Here is a 6,283-nt window from a genome sequence, read left to right as displayed (position 1 = left end):
CCGCCGCCATGTCGGTCAGCCTCAGATCCGCGTCCATCTTCTCCAACACCATCTTCGCATGGGGATCCGCGAGCTCCGCTCGACCCCAGTCGCTGGAGCTCGTGGGCTGCTCCGTGGGCAGGATCATCCGAGGGTGGATGCGCCCAGCATCCACCAAGATCCACTTGCTCCTGAAGCCCTCAATCCTCTTCCCAGAGTTCGAGATGGCAATGGCGCCGCCGTACGCGACGAAGCTCGCGCACGTGGAAGCAGTCCCATGAGAGGTCCGGAGGTAGAAGTAGTGGCGCAGTAAGGCCACTGAGGGCTGCACCCCAACGTGAGCCTCGCAATAATAAGCAAAGATTTCCAGGAGAAGGACGGAGTTGGGATGGAGATGCAGGGCCTGTAGCTTGTAATGGCGGAGGACAAAGAAGAAGAACTCGGAGAAGGGAGGCACCAGGCCAGCAACAATGGCACTTACGAAGAGCGGATAGAAGGTGCTCCTTTGACCCTCAGGGGTGGCGGAGCCGACCTTGAACACCTTCGCCCCGTTGATGCCCCACGCCGTCGCCATCTGGCGCAACCGGGCAAGGCTCGCCTCCGACACGTTCGGCGAGTCCAGGGCAGACGAGTACCAAGCTGCGGCCAGGGGCTGACGAGGTGCCATGGCTCCCTAGGTCGCACGGTCAGAGCAGATCTGGGAATTTCGGAGGAAGGAAGGAGAGGCGCAAGAAAGGGGATCTGAGCAGCAACCGGGGAAAGCAAGAAGCAGGGCCTAGGCGGATGCCACTCCTTTATCAACTCACGCGGTTGCTAAGGTGCCCTCGTCCAGTCAACCGCCACGCGACGCCCAAGGCCGCAGGCTGTTAGGGCCAGCGGCGCTTCGCTCTTGCCCTTCTGCCTCCCTGCATGGCCAAGTCCAGGCGCGCCTTGGGCCCGGGGGCTACTGCCGGCATTCTGGTTCTGGGAACGGGGGTCCCCAGACTTGCCTGCCTGCGGCCTGCGGCGTGGCTCAAGGGGGCCAGCACGGCCCATCTTCACCAACACAAACCCAAGACCCTCGCGAGGGGCCAAGCCTCGCGGGGCGGACGACGCGGAGCTTCCTCAGGCACGGCCTCGTCAGGCTGGCTCACGAGGAGGCGGAGAGATCAAGGCGGGGTACCTCACGAGGTGCCCGTGACGCAAGCCATGACGACAGGGCGCCAGGCGGGTGCCAGCCCGCGCAGCTCCTCCTTTCCTCTTTGGTGCAAAGGGGCAAGCGCAGCCGCGGAGTACCGAGGCATCAGGCAAAGGTTGCCATTTCGGTGCAACGAGACCAAGACCAGGAGGACTACGAGACGGAGGTCACCGTGGAGCCCAAGACGGCGTCATCACCAGAGCTTTGCGCAGGCGAAGACTACTTTTGTCAGGATAGCTGATACTTGCTGTCCCCCTTCAAATTAGCCCGCCATTGTTGGCTCCCTTCCCGCTCGATATTTGGGAAGAGGACCAGGGCCTCTATAAATAGGACCAAGGACCAGCCACCCACATAGCAAGGGGTGGGGGTTCGGTCGGTTGAAGGAAGCAGAGAAAGAGAGAGAGAAAGGTGACTGAACTCCTCCGAGCAGTTCATCGCCCTAGCCAAGAACAGACCCTCGCGAGGCTGTTCTTCCTTGTATTGTTCATCATCATCAGCCCAAGAGGCAATCCACCACACCACACACTGGAGTAGGGTTTTACACCACAACGGTGGCCCGAACCAGTATAAACCCTGTGTCTCTTGTGTTGTTCTTTCTGTAGTTTTAGATCCTAGCATGGCGGAGGGGTGCAGGTAGGTAGGAGGCGAAATCTCCACGTGCACCCCAGTGTTCGACCCTCAAGGGTCTGCCGGAACCCGAAATCCGACAAGATGCACAGGACTTGGTCCAACGTTGCGCCGGTTGCCAGCTCTTTGCAAATCAAAGCCACATGCCACCCACCGCCCTCCGAACAATCCCCATTACATGGCCCTTCGCGGTCTGGGGGCTTGACATGGTTGGACCCCTTAAAGGGGGAAACCACAAGAAAAAATACTTATTGGTCATGGTGGATAAATTCACCAAATGTATAGAGGCTAAACCGGTTAAAACAGCCGAATCCGGACCGGTGATAGATTTCATATCCGAGGTCGTACACCGTTACGGCATCCCCCACAGCATCATCACTGATAACGGCACGAACTTCACGACCGACGAGGTAAAACTCTGGTGCAGCAAAATGGGCATCAAGCTCGATTATGCTTCAGTCTATCACCCACAAACCAACGGTCAGGTCGAACGAGCAAATGGTCTTATAATGAGCGGCATTAAACCTAGATTAGTGCGCTCCTTAACAGAGTCTGACACGCACTGGGTAGAGGAGCTCGACTCCGTACTCTGGGGGCTGTGGACCACGCTGAATCATAGTACTGGATATACACCATTTTTTATGGTGTACGGCGCAGAGGCAGTCCTGCCCTGTGACATAATTCATGACTCACCTCCAGTGCGCATGTACGAAGAAAGAGAAGCCGAGCTCGATCGGCAGGACAGTCTGGACACCTTGGAGGAAGAGCGCGATGTAGCCAAAGCCCGTTCCGCATTTTACTAGCAACAGGCTCGCAGATACCAAAGCAGAGAAGTACGGGCCAAAACTTATAACATTGGCGAACTAGTTCTACGGCTGCCGGATAAGAAAAAGAACAAGCTCGAGCCCAAATGGGAAGGTCCTTCATTATCGATCAAGTTCTGACCGGTGGAGTGTACCGACTGCGGGATGCATCGACTAGTCGACTCGAGCCGAACCCATGGAACGCAGCCAGGCTCCGAAGATTCTACGCCTAGCACCGGACTTTATGTTAGTCCCCTCCCTTTGTCCATTTTCTGCATATGCATCATCTGTCCTGTTTCCCTTTCTTTCTTTTATTTCTCTAGGCCTTCAAGGGTCACCTTGCGCCTCACTCATACATCACAGATGCGCTAGCCGCACTCTTCATACCTGGGGGCTTCTTTCACAGAAGCTTAACTTATTTACCTGGGCCTCACGCCCAACACATGTGTTATACTTCCGCATGTACCTTTTTTCACCATTATATGCATCGATATGACTTAAGTTTTGGCCAAGCTGGGTTGCTTCGCTCTTGTATTTATGCCCTACATTCCCGTTAGTTCGGCTAGGGCATAAGGGGAGCACCTCTGCGATTGTTACCTCCGGGTCAGCCGGACGTGTACCTTAGACTGGGTGAAGCCGAAAGCTAGCGTTCTTAAGGGAATATTCGGTCGGTGAACAAAAGATGACTTTTATTATCCATATCTGCCCCCAGATGATTTTTCTGCGCTTCTTATCGCAGTCCGGACATGCACATTAGGGCATGCTTACCCAGGGAAAGGAACCCTTAACGGAACTATTCTCTCTGGAAGATGTTTCTTACTACCCATGTAATATAACATAACTAGTTGGGCACTTGTCTGATAAAGCACTAATGACCCCTACGCCTGGTCTCCACGCATGCCTCGGTTCTTACATAACCGAGAGGGTATTCGGATACACTCCAGACTGTCGGGTCCCGAGGTTGAAGCGAAAAGGTCCGCCACGACAAACGATCTACAATCCGGCTAGAAGGTATTATACATGTCACTTTAAAATTACATAGTCAATTTGACTGGTTGAATTCCTCTTCAATACCATCCAGCAGGCTGTCTAGTCTACAGTCCTGTTGGGAATACTTTGCGGCCAATTCTACTTGGCCGTACACTAAGCTCACAGGGATCTCCTTCCCATCGGGCCCCACATGTCCGACTTCGGCCATGTGGTTCGGGTCAGCCTTCGTGTAACGTGTCTTCACCATCGCCCAGGCTTACCTGGCACCCTGACGGCAGGCCGATATCTTCCATATTCGGAAGCGCCGCCACGCTCCCTTTAGCTTTTCTGCAAGCTCTCCAAGGCCTTCGGGTATGGAGACGGATGGCCACAAGGCCTGGGTGACGCCTTGCATCACATGCCGAACTCGTTCGTGCAGCTGTGAGAGCTCGGGAAGAAGGTCACCCATGGAACCGGGCATTTTCTCGGCAGGACGACCTGTTAACATACCTACAGGCATAACTCTGTCAGCCAGCTTCCTCGCCGAACTCTTTTTCAAAGTTCGTTCAAGCACTTACTAAATATGCCGCGTCGAAGCCGCCGATTTTCCTTAACAGAGTCCGACAGTTGGGCGCGAACATCTTGTAGTTCCACGCCCAGCTTGGTGTTGGCATCTTGGAGATCATTTTTCTCCTGCCTGACCCTCGTAAGCACGTTCTCACCGGCCTTTAGCTGGCGTTGGAGCTGTTGCTTATCCGGATTTACTCCAGCATCATCTGCAAATTTATCGTCAGATCTGCATACACACCGCATTCTATATGATACTTATCATTTGAAGGATATGTTACTAGAGGGGGTCTCTTTGGGCTCCCCTACTGCGGCCAGTGCGACCTGAAGTTGGGCTTTACACTCTTCCAGCTCCTGGGATAGTTGAGTATTCTTTTTTGTAAGAACCTGCATAAACAAATGATCCTTAAATCAGTTATCCTAACTGTTTCTAGTCTCAGGGGCTACTGATATATATAATCACCAAATTTTCTCACCCGTATGTCTTTTACATACTGCTCCGTGGCTCTGGCTAGACCATTTTGAGCGGCACGGAGGTGCGCGTCTCCCGAGTTGAAGGCATCCAATGCCTCTTGGGAGAAACAAGCGTCACGAAGAACAATCCGGCGACGCCTGTGGTTCATGGCACTTTCCACCTCGGAATGGGTGGTTGACAGTTTATCCGCATCCTCTGTCAGAGGAGCACCCGGCGCACGCCTTGTGTTCGTTCCCGCCTCCGAATCCGGCCTTTGAGCCTGGCTTGTGGAGGCGCGATTGGCAGCCTCTCTGGGTATAGTCCGGCGAGCGCTCTTTTTCCTGACAAAAAGGCATGGGCGTTAATATGCCTCTGAGAATAATATCTTGCAATAAGGACGGCGCGCCATACCGCTGCGCCGGTGTCTCAATCTGGACTGCGGGTCTTTTCTGCCTGCTTGACCTCGCGGCCCCTTGTTGGCCAGTCGCCGCAGGCTCGGCCTTCGGCCTCAAGGACCTCCCCTGCAAAACACGGCTGTTATATGGCAATCAAAAAAGTGCAAGGACGGATCCCTTTTTAAGTGATGGGACTTCGGTCTCAGTCACCTGTGAGGCTGGAACTAGCCTAGGGTAATCGGCCGTGATGGCCACCAAGGCGTTGTCATTACTCCGTTGGTAAAATACCCCATCGATCAGCTCCACAGATATGTCCGGATCCTCCTGGGAGGCCGGGTCAAGGGACCGTCCAGGGTCCTCGGGCTGTGGAGGAGGGCTGTTTATCTCCTTTACAGCCTGGCGCAGCTCCTGCAATGAAATCACTAGAATGAATACTTAACTACGGGAATACGAAATGGATGGGCAATAAAAAGTCTCTGCTTACCCAGCTCGGGGGATTGTACATAGAAAATCCGCCCTGCGGGTTGACACGAAGGAATTCCTCCTCTTCTCCCTTGTACAAAGTGGATAAGATCTTTATTAGATCAGCAGCCGATCCCGGCCCTTTGCGGCCGTGGCGGGTGGCATCATCCTCCCCGTTGAAATCCCACATGGGGTGGCCTCTATACTGAAGCGGCTGGACCCCCCGCATGATGCATATGGGCATGACCTCGATCATGGTTAATCCGGATCGAGCTAAAAAACCTATACGGCTCATCAGGTAAAGAATGTCCCTGTCGTCTTCCTCTAGAGAGCTCCATGCACACCAGCTCCGGCGCTTCTTCAAAGGGGCGTTGTCGAACTTCGGAAGGCCGATCCGAATAGGATCCAGGAGGGGGACGTCTTATATATAAAACCGTTCTAAAGGCCAGTCTTCAGACATCTTCTTTGGGGTCCTGGACAGGTATCCGTTCCCGGCAATACACCACACTTCGGCTCCGCCCACTTGATATATTGACCCCTTCTGAGAACGGGGCACAAGGCATAATAGCTTCCACAGAGCGAACTGAGCCTCACAGCCCAAAAACAACTCGCAGAGGGCTACGAATCCCGCGATATGCAGCAGGGAGGCAGGCGTAAGGTTGTGCAACTGGAGGCCGTAGAACTCCAGGAGCCCCTGGAGAAACGGATGAATTGGGAATCCGAGCCCTCTTACTAAATAAGGGACAAGGCATACCCTCTCTCCCTTGGAGGGATTGGGAAGGCTCTCTGCTTGCTCTCCGCCATTATAGGTGGCAAGCCTGGCTCGAACCGGGACCAGGTACGCTGGGGG

This window comes from Triticum urartu, chromosome 5 (assembly GCF_003073215.2).
Source record: "Triticum urartu cultivar G1812 chromosome 5, Tu2.1, whole genome shotgun sequence".
Taxonomy (NCBI): Eukaryota; Viridiplantae; Streptophyta; class Magnoliopsida; order Poales; family Poaceae; genus Triticum; species Triticum urartu.
Note: the sequence above shows the minus strand (reverse complement) of the source record.